Below are 25,170 nucleotides of genomic sequence, written 5' to 3'. Positions count from 1 at the left end.
TAATAAAAAGTACGTAAACTTTTAGGGGAGGGGTCAAACCCATCCTCTAATTTCTCACTGTCGGAGTAACAAAATCTATCGATATAAGATCCAGTTCGCCGCCTTTCCTTCTTCTGAAAATATATGTTTGAATGAATTAGAACTCGTCAATATACATAGAAACTACACTTCAACTGCAGAAGATGTGTTAAATGAACTGATGAAAAATAAACGTCATTTGGACATTGTATTTTGAATGCTGAAATTTCCAAACATAGTAACTTAATATATTGTAGACTAGTACATTATAAATACTATATTAATTTAACCAGTAATCTTTTTAAACAATGATTTTTTAAAATAATAATACACCATAGTAGAGTTCTGATTTTGAATGTTTGAAACAACTGCATTCAATTCTTTATTCAAATTCCTTAATAGAATATGAATTCATTGTGCCAGTTTTATTCTTCAACCTCGGTAAGTTCCTAATTGATATGTGTTTAATTTAATTTATTTCATATTTGATTGCTTCCATGGATTTTACACACATCACATTAATCATTAATTCCTTATTTAAGTTTACGAACAGTGTGAATGAAAGACCTCACTCATTTTGTTATGTATGTTCATAAATAAAGGTGTACAACAATACTGAATTTAACGAGAAGATTAAAATATAATATAGAAACAGCTTAGTGCAGATGACATATTTTGATTCTTTCAGAAGGCAAAGATATAAAAAAAATACAGACAAAACTATTAAAGGAAGTAGGCAATTAAGTCGGATTACAAATTTCTTTTGAAAAGAAAGAAATTATGATTAAAGATGGAGAAGACACCTGGGAGATGAAAGAAAAATATGGAAAAATTATAAGAGTTGATATATTTAAATTACTTATAGGATCTCTAAAGGAAAGAGCAAGAAAAAACAGCATTTAAAAAATATACGTAATAAAAAACATAATACTTCATGTCAAAATAAGACATTATTATGTGGTTAAACAGGAAGCAATATATGCTGTAAAATGTTTATAAAAAAGAAAGAAGTCCACTATAGATAAGATTGAAAAGAAAGATAGGAAGGTTTTAGGATCGATTACAGTAAATGAATATTATTTTGGATAACAAAGCCTTTTACTTGGCTCCATACTAACTCAATCGGACTAAGGTTACAGTGATAAGGGAGAAGCCTTAACACTGTATGACCTTTTGATTTAGCCAATTCATCGATTAAAAATTTATTAAATTTGTCACGATTGTGTTTTACAAGTTCAAGGAGTTGTGCTTTTAAACTATTTTCTCCAAAGTGGATATTTTTTGGTTGCAGCCATAAAGCAATTTCTTGTTTCTACAAAATTTCCACAAACTGTTTAGAATATTTTCCAGTTTCACACTATGGTATGGAGCATTGTCCATTACAACAATACTATTTTTGGGTAATAACAACAATACTTTTTCAAACCAGTTCCTAAAAATATCCCTGTTCATATCATCGTGGTAGTCTCCAGATTTTTTGGATTCAAAAGTGAGTAATCCCCCCTCTAAAATTCCATACTCATTGCCAATATGTACTACTGTTAATCGCTTTCCTTTATTTTTTGGAGGTTGCAGGTCCCTGCTTAATCCAGACAAAATTGCTGTTTTTACTGATGTAGCTGTTGTATCACACCAAATTCCTGAAGTGGTGTGGCCTTCATTTACCCACTTCAAATCCAAGAAAAATATATTTCTACCGGTTTTTCTATAATTTTCAATTTTTTAAAAATAATTACGCCAAAAATTATGACCTCTTCTCATTCAAACAATTACACTTTTTTTATTTCTTTTAATAAATTTAAAATCCATAGACGACAGTAATTTGTATAAACTAGTGTGTCTAATCTTTGGTAAAGTCTTGTCACAGTTTATCACAGCCAGCAATTTTTTTGTGGTTGGTATTTCATTTCGAAAAAATAAATTATGTACAGTCAATCTTATTACATTTTTGTCAAATTCATCCCATTTTCCTGGCATAGGTTTTCCACATTTTTATTTTTTTAACAGGAGTTTCTACCTTTTCTTCTCTATTTATTTCAGTCTGTAATCTATTAATACTACTAACTGACACACCAGTTAATTCAGAAGTAAGTTTCACTACTTCCTTTTTATTCAACGTAGGATTTTTTCCAGCAGCTAATTGAATACATTTAAAACTATTTTTTTTCCACCAATTTGCAAATATTTCCCTTTTCTGTGCTTATTAAACGATGTTCCTGAATTATCAGTCATATCGATGAACTATTCGAATGCACACACATACAGACTAATCGCACTACCAACTCTCACAATAAACGAATATACATACACAGTCAAGCTCACAAAAAAAAGTTCTTAAACGCATTACAACAATTAAAAATATCCAGTATGGAATAAGGGCATTTATACCTTTTTCTGAAGTCAGTGATGTATTGTTTATAACATCCGATAGTTACAACAGCTCGGCGCGTACAGTGGTGTGCTGTACGTACATGCATTATCACACTCCCAGTTTATTTCTTATCTCCTAAGAATGAAGAGATTGTACACGCACACCACCGCTTTAACTTTTATATTCATTTAACTTATTTGAAAAACGTAATTTATTAATAAACTTGTTGGCCACCTCGTGCGCAAGTAACGTTTATCGATATATATCATCGATAAATCGATATATAATACGTAGTTTCGTGCAAAGTGTGTAAATAACAGCTTGTAAACGGGTTATGTGAAGATACTTTTTTTACTTATGTAAGGATTTTCATTTAATATTACCTCTGTTATTTTATTCTGTGTATAATGATAGTTAAGATTTAGAATACAGTGTATTATATTACTTTATTCAAATTTTATTATAACCTGTAATCTGATACAAAGCACTACAAAAATAATTGTATTATTAATGAATGAACTGCAATGATTTTCTGGTAAAATGTGGGCATTTTTTTCTAATCTCTTCCCAAAATTTCTCTTTTTTTAACCATAAAAAATATATTGTATAAGTATATTGTGCAATATCATAATTCATTAAAATGCATGTATTTTAATGATTGATAAAATTATTTTGGAAAAACTATAGTACAGTTTAAAATTCATATAATATATTTCTTAATATAAAATTATTACTGTAAATCGGATTTAAATTTATTCCAATGACAAATTTGCAAATTATGCAAAGTTCATTCTCTGCAATACCTAAAGCGACATAAAAGATCTAGTGCCAAAAGTATTAATACATGAATTAGTGTATTAATGCTTAAAATATTTGCCTAATCTAAATTTAATTAATCTAATGTTTGATCTATCGAGTCCAGTTACATATTATTAAATATTACATATAAAGTGGTGTGTGGTTCATTAATGGTTTGATTCACAACAGTAGTACAAAACCTTTGTTCATTTTATAAATTTTGAATACTGTCCAAATTTGATTTGTTCTATGTTAATTTTATTCATTCAAATTTAGAAAACAGCACTGGTGTCCTGAGTACTGGCAACTTATTTGTTCACCTGTTTAATGACGATATTTTCAACAGTTATACGCTGTTTACTTTTGTCTAAGATGTTATATATCTTAGATCCTAAATAGACAAATGATTTTCGAAACTTCTTTGAATACAAAGAAGAGGCAGGATATGTGAATTTTCTTCATCTGTACTTGTAGTGTATACTTTATTTTATTTTTTACATTATAGTAGGAGGATTTTGTGTGTAACTATATCAAATGCTTTTTGTTTATCTAAGGACAAAACTGAAAATTGTTTCCCCATATTTATGCTGCTGAATACGTCTTTAAATAATTCACTTAGTATCAATTCAGCGCTTTTATTGTTTATGAATCCAAATTGACTACTAAAATAATTGTTTTTATTGAGAAAATTAACCTATCTTTCTTTTGTGATTTGTTCTATAGACAGGACAGGGACCAAAGGTATTGGTTGGTAATTTTCCGCTTCTCTTGAATCTCCTTTTTTAAAACCTCATAATCGACCTTTTGGATACTTGCAGGAAAATACCAGATTCAAAGCTTTTATTAATGATAAATTTCAATATATGTACATTTTTAACTCTTTTTTTTTTATTTTTTTTTTTATAGAATTCAATGTATATATTATCATGTTCCCTTGATTTTTTTACATGTCAAGGAGAGAATAACCCTTTCAATCTCCTCTTTACTGGTCAGAGATATAAAAAAGATCCACATAGGTTTTATCGTATCACCAACTACATAATTATGACATGTTGCCGTAAGCTTGAGGTGTTAATTTTTCTGATAATCTTGTAAAATACTCGCTAAATACACTGGCAATGTCTGCTTTATCTGTAATATCCCTTTTGTACTTGTTAAAGATACATTGAGGTTGTGTTTTTTTTTTGTCTTAGTTCCTACAATATTATTTATGGCTTTCCATATGCCCTTATTATTTTACTTCTGATGGTGTCTAGAATGTCCATTGATTGAATGATGAAAATATAAACATTGATTCGATGACTTATTGTAACTAGATTCACAGTTAATGTGTAATAATTTTTGTCAGTTGAAAAAAAAACATACCATTTTATTCAACATATTTATCCTTGGTGCAAGTAGCAAAAGAAACCTTGAGCACTAGCCACGAGTTCATGTCATTATAACAGTATGATTAATAAAAAAACGAAATAAAAATACAAGGTATTTTAGTAAATCAAATATAAACAGGATTTTATCTTTTAAAAAAATGTATTTGTTGAAAAATAAAGGGCAAATATAATTTTTTTTTATTAGTTTTCTGCTTTAGAATTTCATTTTTTCCAGCGAGAAGGAAGGTTTTTTATCGTAGAATGAAACTGATTATGTCAGGAGTCAGCCCTCCACGCCCTCGTCATTTTCAAGTCGTTGCCCTCCTAGAGCTTCTTTTAGCGACCCAAACAAATGAAAATCGCAGGGCGATAGGTCCGGGCTGTAGGGAGGAAGATCAAGTTAAGTCCCGTGCATTTCTTCTAGTTTTGAGACCGTTAGAACTAGAGTCTGGAGCCTGGCGATATGCAGCCCTCACCTCGTTCAACAGCTAGCTGTAGTAAGCAGCATTAATTGTGTCTAACAATACGTAACAAATAAAATACAGTGAGCAGATGCCTCATGCCTTAAACAAAGGTGACTAACATTCGGCATTTTATGTCGCTCCTGCTTTGTCAATCTTTGTAATTCTACTTTCCAAATAACAAAATTCTTCTACCTCCATAATCTTTTCTCCTCCTATTTTCACATTCGGTGGTCCATCTTCGTTATTTCTACTACATTTCATTTCTTTCGTTTTGTTGTTTATTTTCTTGTGGTAGTTCTTGCATAGGACTTCATCCGTGCCGTTCATTGTTTCTTCTAAATCCTTTTTATTCTGAGCTAGAATTACTATATCATCAACAAATCATAGCATCTTTATATTTTCACCTTGTACTGCTACTCCGAATCTAAATTGTTCTTTAACATCATTAATTGCTAGTTTTATGTAAAGATTAAAAAGTAACGGGGATAGGGAACATCCTTGTCTGACTCCCTTTCTTATTAAAGCTTATTTCTTATGTTCTTCCATTATCATTGTTGCTGTTTGGTTCCTGTAAATGTTAGCAGTCATTCTTCTATCTGTATTTGAACCCTAATTTTTTAAATTGCGGAACATTTTATTCCAGTCTACATTATCGAATGGCTTTTTTAGGTCTATAAATTCCAAGTATGTTGGTTTATTTTTCTTTAATCTTCTTCTACTAGTAATCTGAAGCCTAAAATTACGTCACTTGTCCCTATACTTTTCCTGAAACCAACTGGTCTTCTAACACTTCTTCCACTCTCCTCTCAATTCTTATGTACAGAATTCTTGTTAAGATTTTTGGTGCATAACCAGTTAAGCTAATTGTTCTGTATTCTTCACATTTATCTGCTCCTGGTTTCTTTGGTATCATGACTATAACACTTTTTTTGAAGTCTGACGGAACTTCCCCTTTTGCATAAATATTACACACCAGTTTGTATAATCTATCAATCGCTTCCTCACCTGCACTGCGCAGTAATTCTACAGGTAAATAGCCTATTCCAGTAGCCTTTGTGCCATTCAAATCTTTTAATGCTTTCTTAAATTCAGATCTCAGTATTGTTTCTCCCCTTTCATCCTGTTCTTCTTTCATCCTAAAATTGCTTCCCTTGTCCCTATACTTTTCCTGAAACCAAATTGGTCTATTCCAGGCCAAGCGACTATTCCAGGATGCCTTAGTATGTGGCCTATAAGTCTGTCTCTTCTTTTAACTATATTTTTCCAAATGCTTCTTTCTTCATCTATTTGCCGCAATACCTCTTCATTTGTCACTTTATCCACCCATCTGATTTTTAACATTGTCCTATAGCACCACATTTCAAAAGCTTCTAATCTTTTCTTCTCAGATACTCCGATTGTCCAAGCTTCACTTCCATATAAAGCGACGCTCCAAACATATACTTTCAAAAATTTTTTCCTGACATTTAAATTAATTTTTGATGTTAACAAATTATATTTCTGACTGAAGGCTCATTTCGCTTGTGCTATTCGGCATTTTATATCGCTCCTGCTTCATCCATCTTTAGTAATTCTACCTCCCAAATAACAAAATTCTTATACCTCCATAATCTTTTCTCCTCCTATTTTCACATTCATTGGTCCATCTTTGTTATTTCTAATACATTTCATTACTTTTGTTTTGTAGTTGTTTATTTTCATGCGATAGTTCTTGTGTAGGACTTCATCTATGCCTTTGATTGTTTCTTCTAAATCATTTTTACTTTCGGTTAGAATTACTATATCATCAGCAAATCGTAGCATCTTTATCTTTTCACCTTGTACTGTTACTCTGAATCTAAATTGTTCTTTAACATCATTAACTGCTAGTTCCATGTAAAGATTAAAAAGTAACGGGGATAGGGAACATCCTTGTCGGACTCCCTTTCTTATATTCTTCGATTATTACTGTTGCTGTTTGGTTCCTGTACATGTTAGCAATTGTTCTTCTATCTCTGTATTTGAACCCTAATTTTTTTAAAATGCTGAACATTTTATTCCAGTCTACGTTATCGAATGCCTTTTCTAGGTCTATAAACGCCAAGTATGTTGGTTTGTTTTTCTTTAATCTTCCTTCTACTATTAATCTGAGGCCTAAAATTGCTTCCCTTGTCCCTATACTTTTCCTGAAACCAAATTGGTCTTCTCCTAACACTTCTTCCACTCTCCTCTCAATTCTTCTGTATAAAATTCTAGTTAAGATTTTTGATGCATGACTAGTTAAACTAATTGTTCTGTATTCTTCACATTTATCTGCCCCTGCTTTCTTTGGTATCATGACTATAACACTTTTTTTGAAGTCTGACGGAAATTCCCCTTTTTCATAAATATTACACACCAGTTTGTATAATCCATAACACCATTTTCCGCTGTATAACTCTTCGATATATTCCACTCACCTATCGACTTTACCTTTCGTATTATAAATTTGTGTACCATCTTTGTTTAACACATTATTGGATTTTAATTTTTGTACCCCAAAATTTTCCTTAACTTTCCTGTATGCTCCATCTATTTTACCATGTTCGTTTCTCTTTCCACTTCTGAACACGTTTGTTTAATCCACTCTTCTTTCGCTAGTTTGCACTTACTGTTTGTTGTATTTCTTAATTGTCGATAGTTCCTTTTACTTTCTTCATCACTAGCATTCTTATATTTTCTACGTTCATCCATCAGTTGCAATATATCGTCTAAAACCCAAGGATTTTTACCAGTTCTCTTTTTCCACCTAAGTTCAGCTTCTGCTGATTTAAGAATTTCCTATTCAAGTTTACCCATTATTCTACATTTCCTGCCTTATATTTTTTACTGAGACCTCTTGCGATGTCCTTTTCAAAAATTCTTTACCTCCTCTTCCTCAACCTTCTCTAAATTCCACCGATTCATCTGACACCTTTTCTTCAGGCTTTTAAACCCCAATCTACATTTCATTATCACTAAATTATGGTCGTTATCAATGTCTGCTCCAGGGTAAGTTTTGCAGTTAGCGAGTTGATTTTTAAATCTTTGCTTAACCATGATATTTTCTATCTGATACCTTGCAGTATCGTCTGGCTTTTTCCATGTGTATTTTCTTCTACTATGATTTTTAAACTGAATGTTGGCAGTTACTAAATTATACTTTGTGCAAAACTCTATAAGTCAGTCCCCTCTTTCATTCCTTTTGCCCAGCCCGTATTCACCAACTATGTTTCCTTCCTTGCCTTTTCCTTTCTTCATATACACTACATCATCATCATCATCATCATGGGCGCTTGTAGGCATATAGACATTAACAATCGTTGTCGGTTTAAGTTTTGATTTTATCCTTATTACAATGATTCTATCGCTTTGCATTTTGAAATACTCTACTCTCCTCCCTATTTTCTTGTTCATTACGAAACCTACTCCTGCTTGCCCATTATTTGAAGCTGAGTCAATTATTCTAAAATCACCAGACCAGACGTCGTTTTTCCCATCGAACCTCGCTAATTCCTACTACATCTACATTTATCCTATCCATTTCCCTCTTTAGTTTTCTAACTTACCAACCTTTTTGACTTCTAACATTTCACGCCCCATTTTCATGATCAATTAATATAATTTTGGATCTTCAGTATATGACTCTTTCATTATTAACTTGATTCACCCATCCAGTACTAAACCTATTTTCTCTTATTTTTCATTTCATTCAGTTCTTCCAGCGGATGAAAATCTAATAAAAATGATAAACCGATCTTATTACTCTTGTTTGATTTTTTAAGAACAAATGTAATGACCAATATCTTTATCTGGGGATGAGTTTGGAAAATATTTACACTTATTGCAAGGTTTCTATTTTCAGTTAATATTAACAGAACTAAACTACAGTAATTTTTTATTTTTATTTGCCATTATAAAATTGTCTGTTGTCAGACCAGTTTTAGTTTGTATGCTATGTAGCATGTAGTTTGGGGATTGTTAAATTTTGTTCCTTATATTTTAACTGTTTGTACTAATGAAATTTCTATTTTTGCTACTTTGAAACAAATATATTGTGCTTCCTTAAATATGAACATAAGATATTTAATATTAAAGTATAAAGTTGTCAATTTGTAGATTTGTCAATTCCGATAGATTTTTAACTTAACAGTTAAATTTTTTTTTTTATCTTATTGAAGAAATTATCGATGATGTGGAGGAAAGAATTACTGAAAGTAGTTTACAGACATCAAATTGTGTGGTTTGCAATAAATTAAAATATAATTGCATTTGTGATAATGTCATCGATGAAGAATATGATGATTTTAACAGTTTTTCTTTTAAAAAAAGTGCTTGCAAATTACAGAAAAACGTGTTAAAGAAAGGAATGTTATATCTTTTCATCTTCCTATTCACACATGTGTTCTTTGTCAGGAGTCTTTCACTCGGAGATCTATATTATAGTCACACTTATCTATTCATGTTGTAAAAAAAAACTTAAAATATAATTTTTCTAAAAAAACGTTTATTCGACGCAGTAAGTTAAAAACACATATTTCTACTAATACAAATGAGAAAGTTTTGTAAAAAAACTTTTAATGAAAGCTCTAATTTAAAAATACATCTCTCTGTTCATAATGGTGAGAAGAAATTTACTTGTAATTTTTGTAAGAAAACATTTTGTCACAGGGATAGTTTAAAAAGACATCTCTATTCATACAGGTTAGAAAATTTCATTTGTAATTTTTATCTAGAAAGTTTTACTGAAAAGTCAAATTAGGTTACAAAGTGGTATAAATTGTCTCTGTTATAGGATCTTTGCAGTTTGTGGCTAGTTTTTTCTTTTTACATTATTGTATATACTACTCTAAACTAATTAGTTTATAAACAAGATCATTTGGAACCATTTATGTTATATATGTACATTCTGTTAATAAAGCTTTGAAATAACTTGCATATTACATAATTCGTATTTTCTTTATTTCCTGTTGTCTAAAAAGTACTGAGCCTTTGGAATCCAAAATGTAGAATACATTTATTGTTTTTGAAAAATTACATTTTGAGACTACCTGGACCATATTTTTTGATAACCTTCTTCCATTTTTCTGTCAACACCATAAATCCTACACTATAGAACTTCTAAGTTTTCCGTTCTTAAAATTGAGTTACAAGGTTTTCAAAGGCCTTTTTTGAAACTAATTTAACACCATTCAGGGAATTATTGCAGAGACTGAAACAAGTGCTATGCTAACGGTGCTAGGTCCAGGCTATATGATGGACGCATCAAAATCTCCCAGTCAAGTTCTTGCAATTGTTGATAGGTTGTTAAAGATGTCGCTTTCTGGCGGTTATCAGTATGGTGTATGACATCCTTTCTATTTACTAATTCTGGCCGTTTTTTTTTTTTATTGATAAGTGCAGTCACACTAAATGCCAACAGTACAGGTTTGAGTCTATCATACTGCTTGGTAGCACCAGACTGTGAGACACGATGGCCTTCCAGTTACACCTAACACAACATAATCTTCCTGGCCATCAGTGTGGGCTTTGTCACAGACTATGGAGTTTCTCCTTGCTTCAGTCACAATCTTTTTCACCATTGTGTTCTTAGGTTATCCACTTTTCATCACTGATGATCATCTGGCTTCAGAAATGGCTCAGTTTTATTACGTTTCAGTAGAGATTCACAAATAGAAATTCAATTGAGTAAAGTTTTCTCAGTCAGATCATGTGGTACTCAAATGTCAAGCTTCTTTTTGTAACCAGCTTTCTCTGATTGGACTAACAGTGTTTGGTGATGGGTGTTAGGCCACTGACAATGTCATGAAGGCTCGCATGGCTAGACTTTTACCAGAATATCACTCACTTTTTCTGTGATTTTGTTGTTGGTCTTCGACTGCAAGGAGCATCTTGGACATAACAATTTCCAAAACAAAAGCGACTGAACAATCTTTTGGCTGTTGTGTTTGATGACATATCTTGCCCATAAACAGCACAAGTTTCTTCACGGTTCTGCGCAGCATTTGCATCTTTATCGAAATAAAATTGTAAGATCTCATCAGTTTTGCTGAACATCCACTGATTTTCATAGCACAATACCTTACATCCAAGTATAAGAATTGCAACATTTTTTGCACATCTAGTAGCTTCAACTGCCAGCTGTCAAATAACATTCGGCCTGACTCACTGCAACTCATATACCCTGAGATTTAGGACATTAAACTATATAGTGTGCAAAACATTCATTACTTTTTAGACTTCCTATTATTAATACATAACAAATGAAAACTACAAGTTTAAGACATTGTTACTAAGATGTTCATTAAGTTAAGAGTATATTAGAAGTAATTGTGAAAGAATATTAAAAACTGTATCCAAATATATCTATAATTATAAAATAGCATGAGAGTCATTTATAAAAAACTTCTAAAAATACCCGATGAAGATTAATTTGAAATTAAGGAAATTTGTATACATGTCTTTCTTACAATGTAAGTGAGCACTAAGAAAGAATTCTGTTAAATTTTGAGTTTAAAGGTTCAAATTGAGTTAAATGTAATTTATTATTTTTAGAATTTTTCTTACCTCTACTTGATTTTTGGTGTGTGTGTGTGTGTAATCTTCATGTGAATATCAAAAGTGCAGGCAGTATGTGGCATGGCAGCCCAACAAATACAGCTACTGCCACTCTTATTGTATGTACGATGTGATTGGCTTTACCAGCCTCTGGTTACTTGACTAAAAAACAATGTTTTAAAAAATAATTGTCCATTTCACAGAATGCGATACAAAAAAAAAAATATTAAAAAACCTGTGTATTTTTATTAAAATTTTTAAAACGCCTTGACTTTAGAATAAGTTGTACGATACATACATATATTGTGTTTTTTTACCCTAAAACGTACAAATTTACAGAAAAAAACCCAATACCCTATCTTTGACATGATCATTTTACTTCACTTTTCAATATAGCTGTTCTAGCCATATTTGTCGGAAAAGTAATATTTATTTATAAAATAATGTTAAGCTAAAAACATAAAAAAAGGCCATTGTTGAAAACTTGTAAGTAGATTTCTTCACATAATTTAATTCAACTTTGATAGCTAAGATACTTTCTAATAGTATTTTATCTTAATCAAATCCCCATAAAGAGATGGCGGAAAAACTTTTCTTTTTTGCTCTTCTGGGTTCAAATTCCCATCCTTGAATTTTATTATATCAATATATTCTGAAATACTGGCAGAGCAGGTACTACATATCTTATCAAAGCAATTTTATGTTTACATATGCACAAATTGATATCTGTTTCTATCTTTAATTTTTACTATTAAAATTCATAAAAACTATTGTTTAAATTTTTGCGCTAAATGAATGTTTACAAAGTTCATATTATATTAAATATATATATATATATTTATATAAATAATATCAATCTAAAAATCAATGTGATATTTGACATTCCATTTCATTGACCAGTGCCTCATAATTATTAGATCAGTATGATGATATTCTGTTCGTAAACACTCAACAGGATGCTCATCAGCGAGTCGAGATCTATATTTTATGTCTTCTGACACATTTTGATACTTTGATATTATTTGATACATTTTAATATTATAATATTTATTGTCAAAAATGATTCGCAAAGATATATGGTAACTGAAAAATGATTCTGTCCTGCAAGCTACTCTTTTAAGAATGAAAACCTCTCAGTAGTGCAATACAAAAGTTCTTACCTGATAGGTAGTATTTTAGCTTAATGTCATTACGAAGATCCAAAGTTGCTTGCCTCAGTTCTTACTTGAACAAGCTCTGCAAGGTGTGCACACATTCCTATTGTACTAGGTGAGTAAAAGGGTCCATTAAAAAAACCATTGGCTTGATGACTATTGACTATTGATGGCTATGAACTTTTTTTTAGAATTTGAAAAATTGTATGCCTATTTAAATTAAATGTCGCCTACCATTTTTTTTATATATTTAAGTATATATATATATATATATATATATATTTTTTTTTAATCGATGTTGTGGAGAAATACCATTTATGTACCCCTACGTGGTGGAGGAGTGTTGGACTCACATGGGTTCGGCTAGATGTTATAGAGCCTATGAATGCCTGCACCCTATCGCCGACTAAAACTCCGGTTTCACTGTTCCTTTCCACCCAGAGCCGGTTTTGCAATTAAGTATATCACAACACCGGGGGGTGACAAGATAGGGGGGCTTAGCAGTCCTGTAGCTTCATCGCTGCCCCTACCTGCACAAGCGTGGACAGATGGCGACTCCACTGAAGGCTGTCCCTCACCGCCTCACCTTCTGGCTCTTGACGCTGCTTCTGACAGCTACATTATTCTGACTGTTTCTTCTTGGGCTGTTTTAGTTCACTGCTTGCTCTAATTAACTATAGTTTAATCAATAATCTAGATAATATAATGACTTCTACCAACTGTACTCACTTTAGCTAATATTCACACCCTACATCGCTATTTACCTTCCTTTTGGACATTGGTTTCACTTGCAACTTGCTCAGAGGCTACTGGAGTCCCCTCGCTTCATCTACCACCCATGCATGTAAACACAAACGAGCGGCAACTGCATGAGGGGCTGTCTTTCACTCCCTTGCGACACCTGACCCGGCTGCCAGGGTTCTGTTGTATATTCAACTCGCTTGTCATCTAACTCTTCTTGCCTCATCATTTTCTTTCTGTTGTAACACTATACAGACAAAATTAGCCACAGCTGCAAATCGGTCGCTTCACATCACATTGTCAGGATTAATTTGCCCTGTTACTGGTGTGCACTCACATCTTTCCTTCTCCCATCTACTACAGGAAAAGATGATGTATTCTGATGTTTCTGTTTCATTGCAGTACCGACACTCTGTACTATCTGTTCTGTGTCTTGCAAACAAGTACGCTCTGAAGGAGCTGTGGCCGGTTAGGAACTGTGTAAGCCAGTAGTAATTTATCTCGCCAAATTCTCTCCCGATTCACGGTCCAATCTCACATATTAATGGTCTTGTGTATTTACTTTTACACGAAACAGTCCACCCTATCTGCCACTTCTCTAATACCTCACGATATGTCTCTTCTTTACTCATATCATCATCTATCTTCAGCCGTGAATCAGCCAACTGCTGCAGCAGAAACACTCTGGCGACCACAAGTAAAAGCCTCTGTGAACACCGAGGAGTAGGCACATGTAATTCTCTGAGCTATCCTCCTTTGTACTCCCTCCAGCTGTCGTCTGTTATGATCATACCTCAGAGATCTGTACCATACCGGTACACCATACAGCAAATTTCCTGCAGATATATTTGAATCAGTTTTCTCAGGTATGCAGGGACATTGACTTTTTTTCAACACCTTGAATATAGCCTTCCAACTGAGAGAATATAATATATTGCGGCCATCTACCAATATGACCACTGGGATTTGACACGTACACCGAGTACCTTTCATTGCATTATCGACAGTTTTCATCACCTCTTTTACAGCATCAATCGCTGATCTCCTCGACCGGAAACCAAATTGCCATTGACTAAGGCCACCTCTCTCTTCAATGTAATTCCTCAGCCTGGCCTCTAACATTCGCTCTAATAACTTGCAAAGATTTTTAACTAAACAGATCGGTCTATATGGTACTGCGCTCTCCGGCGCCCCAGGTTTCTGTATTAAGACCAGTTGTGATGTCTTCCAAGAAGTAGGGATGAAATCACCCTTTGTCATTTTATTCATTACGTCTAGAATAGTAACTGGAGCTTCCTCTATCAGCCAGCCGGACCCGTACTCTTATGCAGCTTCATTTTTTTACCTGCAGTCTTAAGCTCCTGCATGGTAAACAGCGGTATAACGTCAGCTAGTATTTCTTCTCTGAAAGGCTCTGTTCGTTCCAGAAAGAGCTTCCTGACGTATTCACATACCTTATCCTTCACGATCACCAGTAAACTGTCAACCTAATCTTTCTGATACCAACTGGTAGCCTTTCCCCCACAGATCTCTGTCAATGTCCTCGTGTAGTTCCTTCCAACATTTGGTCTTGGCTTTTTTAATAGCTGATGCATACACGGTTCTGGCTTTAGCATACTCCTTTTTTGCACTGTTTGGTTATAATAAAGAGTAGAAAAAGACGAAACAATTGTAAAACTGAAACGAGTAAAAGATTGATGAGCCTTATCTAGCCTTTACTTTTAAATTGATGTATAAGAAATCAAAAGAAAAATTAAGATCATGAAAGCTGTTTTTTTAAATATTTTTATTGTGTATTTTCCATAGGATCTTTTCTGCCCTGCCAAAAACTCTACAGCAGGGAGGAAGCTTCGGCCTTGCACTGGGAAATACAAAATAATTTCTTTAATACACGTTTTAACACTTTTTTAGAGATTTATTCATACAATGCTTCTTAAAAACTACATTGTTTTATTTTGTGATGTAGAATTATCACAAAAGATGTACAACACTTTTCCCTTCAAAGTTAAGACGACAGGTGGTTTAGCAAAGCAGAAGAAATTTCTGGCTGCCTGGTGAGGGGGTAAAAATATTTTTTTTTGGTTCAACCGACGGCTCTTGAATAATATATTTTCCATTTGGAGTTAAGTGGTCTCATTTGTTCCACTCTTTGGTAACAATGTTTATCCCCAGCTGGGCTGTCCCGTTCGCAAAGAAAACACATGTACCTAGTATAGCCTAACTGCATGCCTAACAAAATAGCTGTAACTTTCAAATCACCACATATGTTTCAATTATGTTTTTTTATAATTTATTTTTTCAAGAACATCTTTCATCACATTGTATGTCTTTCAAATTAATACCATAAGCAATTGGTATCGAAGGATATTTATTACCGTTGTGTAGTAGAACCGCTCTTAAACTGTACTTGGATGAATCTATGAAAAGGCGCCAGTCCTCAGGTTTATGAACTTGTCCTCAGTGTGACATAAGCTCATCAATGTTTATCCAGTAAATTGAATTATTTTCATCAATAAACTATTAAAACAATTCTTTTTGTCAGTTTCGAAAACCCGAAATATTAGTATTTTTTTGAAGTAGATTCCAACCTTGCAGTCTTGATCCTAACAATTCAGCTTGATTTTTTGATAAGTTTAAGTCCCTAACAGAGTCGTTTAATTTACCTTGTGATATAAGATGTGGTATCGGAAGGTAATTCAAAATCAAAATCATTGTTGTCTTCTTCAGTACTGCCTGATTCTTCATCGCTGCTTTCAAAATATACATTCACAGGTGGCTCAGGAAATTGAATAATTTCACAGTGAGGCGCAGGCCTAATTGCAGATTGCAATGAACGATATTTTACAGTATGTTTAGATTTTAGAAATGTTACGTAAAAAGTAGTGTTTTTTTACTTGATTTTTTTTTGTTTAAATGATTTTTTAAAATAATGAATTTTATAAATTTAAAATTTCTCAAATAAAAGAATCGGTCAAAGATGATGTATTTAACTCGATGTTAAATAATGTAGAATGTGCAGCTTGGGCTTTATTTAAAGACGTTTGCAAAACTCTTCTCGGCAAATAAAAATTCGACAATAACCACAATATTGCTAATGAACTTGTTGCTTCATACAGAGCTGTGGGATGTAATATGTCTTTGAAAATACATTTCCTCCACTCGCATCTGGATTTTTCCCCGGTTAACCTCGAAGACGTAAGTGACGAACACAGTGAACGTTTCCACCGAGACAATTTGTTGATGAAAAGCTGCTATAAATGGAAATGGAATGCTAACATGCTAGCCGATTACTGCTGGACATTAAACATCACAAAAAAATCCGAATGGAATCTCTGCTTTGGAATTTAAGATGCGCTACGCAAAAAAAGGCGACGGGTTTCTTAATTCGATTGTTACCGGCATTGAAACGTGGATTTCATATTACGTGCCAAGGAGAAAACGACAGTCAAGCGAGTGGCGTCATCCTTAATCACCAACCAGACCGACAAAGGTCTGGTTCCAAATCAGCTGATTTGAAAGTCGAGAGTTCCAGCTTTCAAGTCCTAGTAAAGCCAGATATTTTTACACGGATTTGAATACTAGATCGTGGATACCGGTGTTCTTTGGCGGTCGGGTTTCAATTAACCACACATCTCAGGAACGGTCGAACTGAGAATGTACAAGACTACACTTCATTAACACGCATTACTTATCATCCTCGTTCATCCTCTGAAGAATTATCTTAACGGTAGTTACCGGAGGCTAAACAGGAAAAGAGAGAGAGACCGACAAAGGTCAAGCCACAGACATTTGTACTAAAATGATGGCCACAGTCTTTTGGGATCGGTTTGGCATAAAAGTGATCGATTTCATGCCGCGTGGAACGACTATAAATGCAGAAGCCTACTGCGAAACTCTACATAAGTTATGGCACGCAGTTCAAAATCGGCGACGTGGGCGGCTGACCGACGGCGTCTTCCTGCTGCACGATAATGCATGTCCACATCTTGCGGGTCTGACACGTAATTTACTGAGAACATTTGGATGGGAAATTTACGATCCCACCATAGAGTCTGGACTTACTTCCTTTCCGTTTGGGAAATTGTAAGAATGCTTGAGCGGTAAGCGATTCGCGCGGGTGACGATGAACTTAAAAATGCAGTTAATCAGTGGCTAATAGTGTTTAAATTTAACTGTCCACTCATCATCCTTATTGTTAAACGACGGTCTGATCTCACAAGAACCCTCAAACGCTCAACGTTTTCGTCAGATCTTGAAGTTGAAGGTCTCCCTGAGCGAGGTTGATCATCAACGTGTTGTCGGCCTTCGAAATATGATTTGTGCCCGCAGAGAACTTGTGCTCTTGATAAGCACTGTTCCCCGTAGGCCTGTTTTAACTTTTCAAAGGTCAAGCTTGCGGATTCCCCAAGTTTAGCACAAAACTTGATTGCACAACTTCGCTCTAAATTCCGATGCTCCATTTTCGTAACACACAACTTCACTGATGGCTCTGTCAAAAATATTGTGTTGGCTGAACGGAGTTGAAACTCGTACTGAGCATGTGGAAGGGATGTACAAACCGGTCTAGCACAGACCGGTAGACATAACGTTGCCAAATCGCTTGCAGTGTTACCAATTTCATTACTTTTCTCACACACCTTGTATATGCGATCCTAAAGTTGTACATATCAGATTTCCACTTTTCACTTGTCGAACGTGTGCTCAACGATATTTTTCTAAACATTTAACCTTATTCGTAGAAAAATTGGGGACATCCGATTTCTCACAAAATTCTACGAGATGACTAGCAATAATTTTTCCTCTAATATTTAATTGATGAGCCAAAATTAACTTATATGTATGTAGCAACAATAGATCCGTCAAACAAACAAATTCTTTTAATATTCCAATAAAATACATTTTTTGATTTCGTGTTATTTTATAAAGCAAAGTTATGGAATGCAACAAAATAAATGTCATAAACAACACCCAAAGTTTGTTTCTCATTTTCATGATCGGTTTTTTCCTTTTTTTAAATATAATCTGAAAATCTTTAATAAATAAATCGATCGATTCGATTACTGACGTGCATCTTTTTTCTGTGTTCCCGGTTAAAATTATCACGTTCAGTATTAATAATATGTAATAAAATAAAAACCTAATAACATAAGTAATTCTTTTCGGAGCCTCGATTGGGTTTTGTTCGTTGATGAAAAACCATACAAGTATTATTAGTGTGGATATCGATAAAAACTTTGAAATTGTATTTGTTTTGAGTTTTTAATTATTTTTTCACTTGGAAATACTCCATACAATATAAAAATTATATTTGATTTTAAATCATCGTAAAACTAACTTTTATGTCCGATGTAAATAAGTTTTTTAAACTTAGTTTTAATTTTTGTAATTAATTTTATTAACTCATTTTGTTTATATTTTCAATATTTTTACTGTCGTTAACAGTAATTTCACTACTTTCAATTCTTCCATTACAAACAATAATGATGAATTTACTCGATCGACTGACTGGATAGGAAAATAATTTTTATAAAAATGAAAGTCGCTTTTTAATTATTTTTAAAGTAAATTTCTTTAACGTAAATTTTTAATCAGAATTAAACATTTATTTAATAAAATTTATTTCAGATGATCTAAAAATAAAAATATAATGGAGAATTAAATTTTCGCTGAAAGTCTACGTAGCATTAACGACATTGAATTTCTTTATAAAAAGCTGTAGTGAAATAATCAATAAATATTTATTTTTCTTTTGCTAAATTCACACCTTAATTTAATTTCCCCGATGTGGAACGTACATAAATGAATAAATTACACGTAATTAGGGTCAATGTTTTCTTTCACAATTTACGAGTTTTTGAGTCAACATTTTTCCATTTACCCGTCATTTTCAAAATAATAGATGTTTGACTCAGATGGAGTTTCTTTAATTTAAAGGAATTTTAATATATATATATATGAAATGAAAAATCAATCTTTCTTTGGTTACGGATGAATTGATATTTGTAACGACCTGTGGTTAAATATTTCCTGGCACTATGGTAGATGTAAAGATACCATCGACAAAATAAAACAAAAAAATAGACAGTACCCTTATTTTATAAGTTATTGCCCAAGATGTAATAAAAAAAATTATCAGATTGTTGCAATACTGTTTTTCTCACTACTGCATTGCATGTAGATTTTTTTTTTATTTTGGACAACTAAAATATAATGTACCAACTTTCACTTTTTTCTTATATCCATTTTTTCCTTGTTTTAGTTAGGGGATTTTTTTGTAATCCTTTCATAGTTTTGATAATTTTCTATTTTTAATACGAGGTTCATCCAGAAAATAATAAAATAACTTTCTACCATAACAGATGTATTGTGATTATTTTAATATTAACCAAAATGAAATAGAAACCAAACTAGACAATAGGAGTGTAATGTATTTAGAGTGTACAAATGTTTGTTCCACCATATTAGCTCTATGATATTGATTTTTCCCCATTGCGCAAGGTTTCCGAGAGACGCATTTATAATTCAAACATGTTAATAATTTCTGAATTCTTCATTACAAAATATTCAAACATTTGGCTCACCTAGAAAGTAAGAAATGATGATTTTCTGTTACACTTCGCCTGTGTAGCATCCCTCTTGATGGTCCAACAATAATCGGCAAGCATATTAGGATTCCATTTGCCTTAATACCTCTTTTCCGTAACTAAATCTCCTGAGGGAAGTGTTCCTCGTGCTCATCGCTCAGTGCGCCAAGATTTTCCAGAAAGAAATCTATGTGCGTGTGCAGGAAGTGTACTTTTAAGGATATATTACTACCCAAGTTTTTATAAGATCGTTGACAATATCACAATAATTTTCCGGCTTTCGATATCGCTAAAATACTCTTGAGTAACATTTTTGAATGCTTGTCAAGCGGCTTTCTCCAGTGGATTCAATAGTCTCTCAAACTTTTCATTGTGCATTAGTGACCGTATTTGTGGATCCACAAATAATCCTTCTGTAATTTTTGCATCACTAATTTCAGAAAACTTCTGTTTTAAGTACATGAACCAGGAGTATTGTCCATGTCCTTGACGAAATTGTTCATTATTCCTAGTTTGATATATAACAGAGGTAGATACACATTTTTAGGCCATGGGTTATGCAGTTCATTTCTAATAAAATGTTTTTTTCTGTCCCTACTATCCCATTCACACAGTAAACAACAGTAGTTTGTGTAATCAAGTTGCAAACCAAGAATTAATGCAATCACTTTCAAATCACCACAAATACTCCATTTATATACTGAATATTGAAGCTTTTCCAATATAGATTTCAATTTTTCATAAGTTTCTTTCATAGTAGCAGAATGGGCCACAGGTACTGATGGGAATTTATTGCCATTATGCAGAAGCACAGCTTTTAAACTAACTTTAGAGGAATCTATGAACAAGCGCCATTCTGTTGGGTTATGTTCATTACAAAGTGTCTGCATAAGAGAAGAAATGTCATTACAAAACACTAAGGCATTTTCTTGAGAAAAAGAGGCTTTAAATTGAGAATGGTGATTACGATAAGTGCTACATATCTCTGTATTCTTTTGAAGAAGATTCCACCCTTTTAGCCAGGAAGCAAGCATTCCAGACTGTTTTTTGGATCCTTTAAATCTTTTATGAGTTCATTAAAATTTTCTTGATTCAGTAAATGAGGGCTGAGATGAAATGCTTTGTTCATAAGTTGTATCACCAGAATCTGTTTATTTTTATTTCTTACTTCCACCAGACTTTGAGCTCCTTTCATCTAACATCACATGTTCTGGAAGCTTTGGTATGGTCAATTCTTCGGAGTGTGGATCTGGTCTCATTGCAGATTGTGAGTTATATTACACCACTGTATGTTCTCATTTTGATGTAATCCCTTTAATCTTTGTTAAGCAGAAATTACAGTCAGAGTAGTGATTTTTGGGTTCCCTCCAAATCATAGGGATAGCAATGGCATGTGGCATTTTTCCACGCAGTGAGAAACATAGAACATGATAAACAACAGATATATGGGACCCAGGCCCGTTTGATCCTGACTTTACACCCAAATAAAGTTCATTACATTTTTTTACTACTGGAGTAGGGCTTTGCCTTTGGGACTAGAGTGTTACTTCACCAGATACATAAAAAAAAAGTTAGGTTGATTTAAAAAAACTGCAGGCACATTGTAACTAACGATTAATTAAAAGTTGTAAATATGTAATACAAAATAATTCAAATATACAAAGAACTCACAATGACATGTTTACTGGATCACTACTATATCACAACTGGCATTGTTCTGATGATTGTATTCTGCACTAGGTAACGTTTGTACATGTCTATACACGTCTGAATCTACACAACTCTTTGAGTTGGCTCCTTTGGTTCCATCACATTTATAATTCTCTAGGATTTTTTAGTTGACAATGGATAAAAAAAGTTTTAAAATATTAAAATAACAAAGAAGTTGTAGGTAATGGAGAAATTATGAATACATATTTGAAAACAGGATAAAGAACTGCATTAAGTACACATATTGGTACTCGTGAGACAAAAATCATGTTGACCAGTGATATAGGCAACTTTACACGAGATATTAGGCACTTGAAATCTGCAAAATCAATCTGAAGATAAAAGTGTCCCGTGATGAGCTTCCTTAAGAAATTTAGAACTGAAGTTGTATTCCGTTACTTTCTTCTGTGAGCTAATCATATTTTTTTGTAAATTTATATGTCAAACCTACTAAAATGTAAATCCACACCTTGAAAGGAACTAATTGTATAGTGAGTATTATTAATTTGAATAAAGTAATTATTGTGGCTGATGCCACTTACGTGTTGTTTTCATTCAATCGGGTCTTATAGATACTTTTATGGGGATTTCAGATCTGCAAGGGCATGGTATTTAGAAATACGAATTTAAAGAAAACCAACTGAATAAATATTTGCATTTTATTATATGGTGAAATGTAATAATAGTAGGTACATTTTAACGAATAACAGTAAAAAAAAATTGAATAGTAATGTTCATAAAAATATTCAAAACCCGTGTAACTTGAACGGGTCTGGCCATTTAAACCTTTTGTGTACTTAAAGGTACCCTAATACATAGGCGATATGAAAAACTACTTTAATAAAACAAATTTTTAGAAATATCACCTTTTAAAAATCATTTCACCGTTTCTGTTTTAAAATAAATCTGTAGTGCACTGCTACACAACGCAAACCTCTGCGGCTTAGCAGTATCATCGATAGTTTTTATTAAAACGGTTCTAGGTTTGAATCCTGGTTCGACCAGACCGTTCCAGAGTTTTTAGATGTCCAGTGGTGCTGCAAGTGAGGTCAGAGGGCTAAGTTCTACAGTTATCCTGCTGTCTGTACTCATTGTGGTGACGAGGGTCACAAGCGTGACGAGTGTCAGCAAAGTTCAGAGGGTCTGACTTGTGCTAATTGCAAGCGTGTTCGGAAGGAGTCCAAGCGCTCTGTGAATAGTAAAGAATGTTTTTTTTACCAGAGGACTTGAATTTTTTAGCGTTGAACGGTTAAATTCGGGCAGTTAAATGCACAGGACGCTTACAATGTTCAGATTGAGCTCAATGAAGTCGCTCTTCCAAGAGAGTTGGATGTTGTTTTATTGCAGTTGTCTCCGGAGAACTGCCAAGTTTCTCCTCTTCGAAGTGATTCTACTGCGGTTCCGATATTTAGAATTTAAAAGGTGAAAGTATTATAATAAAAAGAAACGATGTAAAATAAAACATTTAATTTTAAATAATCAAGAAATCATTTACAATAAAATCAATTATAAATTTACATATCTTTTTCCTTTTTGCTGTTGAATTGTAACATCAAATTGCAATACGAGTATGAAACTTGTACTACCACCTAAAAATAAAATTAAAAACAATTTTATTATAATTAAAAAAAACTATTTAATTAGCTTAAAACTTTGTCATTATTTTATGCTGTTTTTCTATTCCTCGACTATTAAATTTCTATTCTCGCTACTTCTAATGATCATTGATCTCTTTACAATCAAATTAAAGTGTAAAAAAATAAAAATCCGTCGTATATTTAATAATTTGTCATCCATATTTCATGGATATATATTTTTTATATATATATATAGAGAGAGAGAGAGTGAGTGGGGGGGGGGGAGAGGGAGAGAGTATAAATAAAATTATAGAATGCGTGCGTAAAGTAATTAGGATAAATCAATTTTTTCTTAAATTTTCATTTTTACTGCAAGTGGTTGACTTGAAAGCAGCTTTAAATGCTTTAAGACGAGCAAAGTGCTAGTCTTAAAGCATTTAAAAGGATTAATAAAGCATTTATAAGCATTAACCTTAAATGCTTCTGACGAATTTTAAACCGCTTTATATGAGTAATTTTATGATTTTTGCGAGTTTTTACTGCTTTTTGTTTTAAATTGCTTGTGACCGGACAAAATGGGAATATCCTACAAACCCGACGTTCCACTTACTGGCCGGACTACTGCTCAGTCGACGCTATGTTGCGACGTCACAGGTTACCGCTAGTATTAAATAAATTAATAATATTTAAAGTGTAAAAATTTATTTAAAGTGGTCGCCAGTACCGCCCCAACTGGGCGAATTAAATACGGTATGCGCACGCGCTTTGTTTAGAATCATTGAATGAAATAAACGAAAAAATGTTATATTTAAATAAAATGATAAATATTTTTAATTAAGTCGTGTGTCTAAGCCGTGCATCAGAAAAAAGCCTCGTGACGGGTAAGTCCTAAAACTGTGTTGTCGATTTTTTTCTATCAATCTAACGTTTACTTAATCCACCTCAGATCAAGAACTGAAGAACACAATTATGTAGATCTCAATGTTGAGCCATTTTGTTTTTTCTCTAGGTGTAAAGTAGCTTGTACGATGATAGAACAAGCGTATTGAAAAGCAAAGGGATCGTGTCGTAAAATTATTTTATTTACTCGAATACTATTGATATTTATTTCAAATCTGATTTTGGACAATCATTTCCTTATCCTCATTTTTCTTTCAAACGAATAAATCTAATTCTGCTACAAGTAGAAATTAATTTGTTAATATTTAAGTACAAGTGACCTTTAGTAAAAAATTTAAATCCGATACATATAAACCGGCCGACTGTAATTTCAATGGTTCTTGCGCACTAAATAATAACATTTTGATGCCGTCTTTAAACCGATTCGGTTTATCTTGCCACGGGTTTGAAGCTATTGCATTCCCTAGATTTTCACTTTCAAGTACCACGCGCACACATTCAATAATAAGATGTCTAGAATTATTTTACCTTGTTTACTAGATATTGTCCCGTAACGAAAATCGCTTCGTAACAGCCGACTGATGTTATATATGCGATCACATATTTTACTTTCCCAGACATTTCATTGTTCTGAAAAAGAATAGATTTTAAAATATAAATATATAAAAATAAATCTTCATTTATTTATCGAATGTTTCTATCGCAAAATAATTTATTATTTAGCGTGAAATTACTTGGGGTTTACTGTAGACCGCTTTTGAAACTACGTAATTGCGAATATAAAAAGAAAAATTTAATTTACATATCGATTCGTTTCACATTTAATTTAGTCTGTTAATATTTCACATTGTTAATTTAAAATATTTAATACTATTATGGAATCGGAACAATTAATAAGACAAAGAGGGTCAGTAAAGGCCTCTATATC

At 32.8% G+C, this 25,170-nt stretch overlaps 1 pseudogene; it reads left to right on the top strand.

Annotated features, from left to right (window-relative positions):
• Positions 1 to 423: 423 nt before the first annotated feature.
• Positions 424 to 25,170, top strand: part of LOC142321313 (hormone-sensitive lipase-like) — an 85,246-nt pseudogene continuing 60,499 nt past the window's right edge.

Source organism: Lycorma delicatula, chromosome 3 (assembly GCF_047948215.1).
Source record: "Lycorma delicatula isolate Av1 chromosome 3, ASM4794821v1, whole genome shotgun sequence".
In the NCBI taxonomy this organism is placed as follows: domain Eukaryota; kingdom Metazoa; phylum Arthropoda; class Insecta; order Hemiptera; family Fulgoridae; genus Lycorma; species Lycorma delicatula.
Note: the sequence above shows the minus strand (reverse complement) of the source record. Positions and strands in the feature narration are given on the sequence as shown.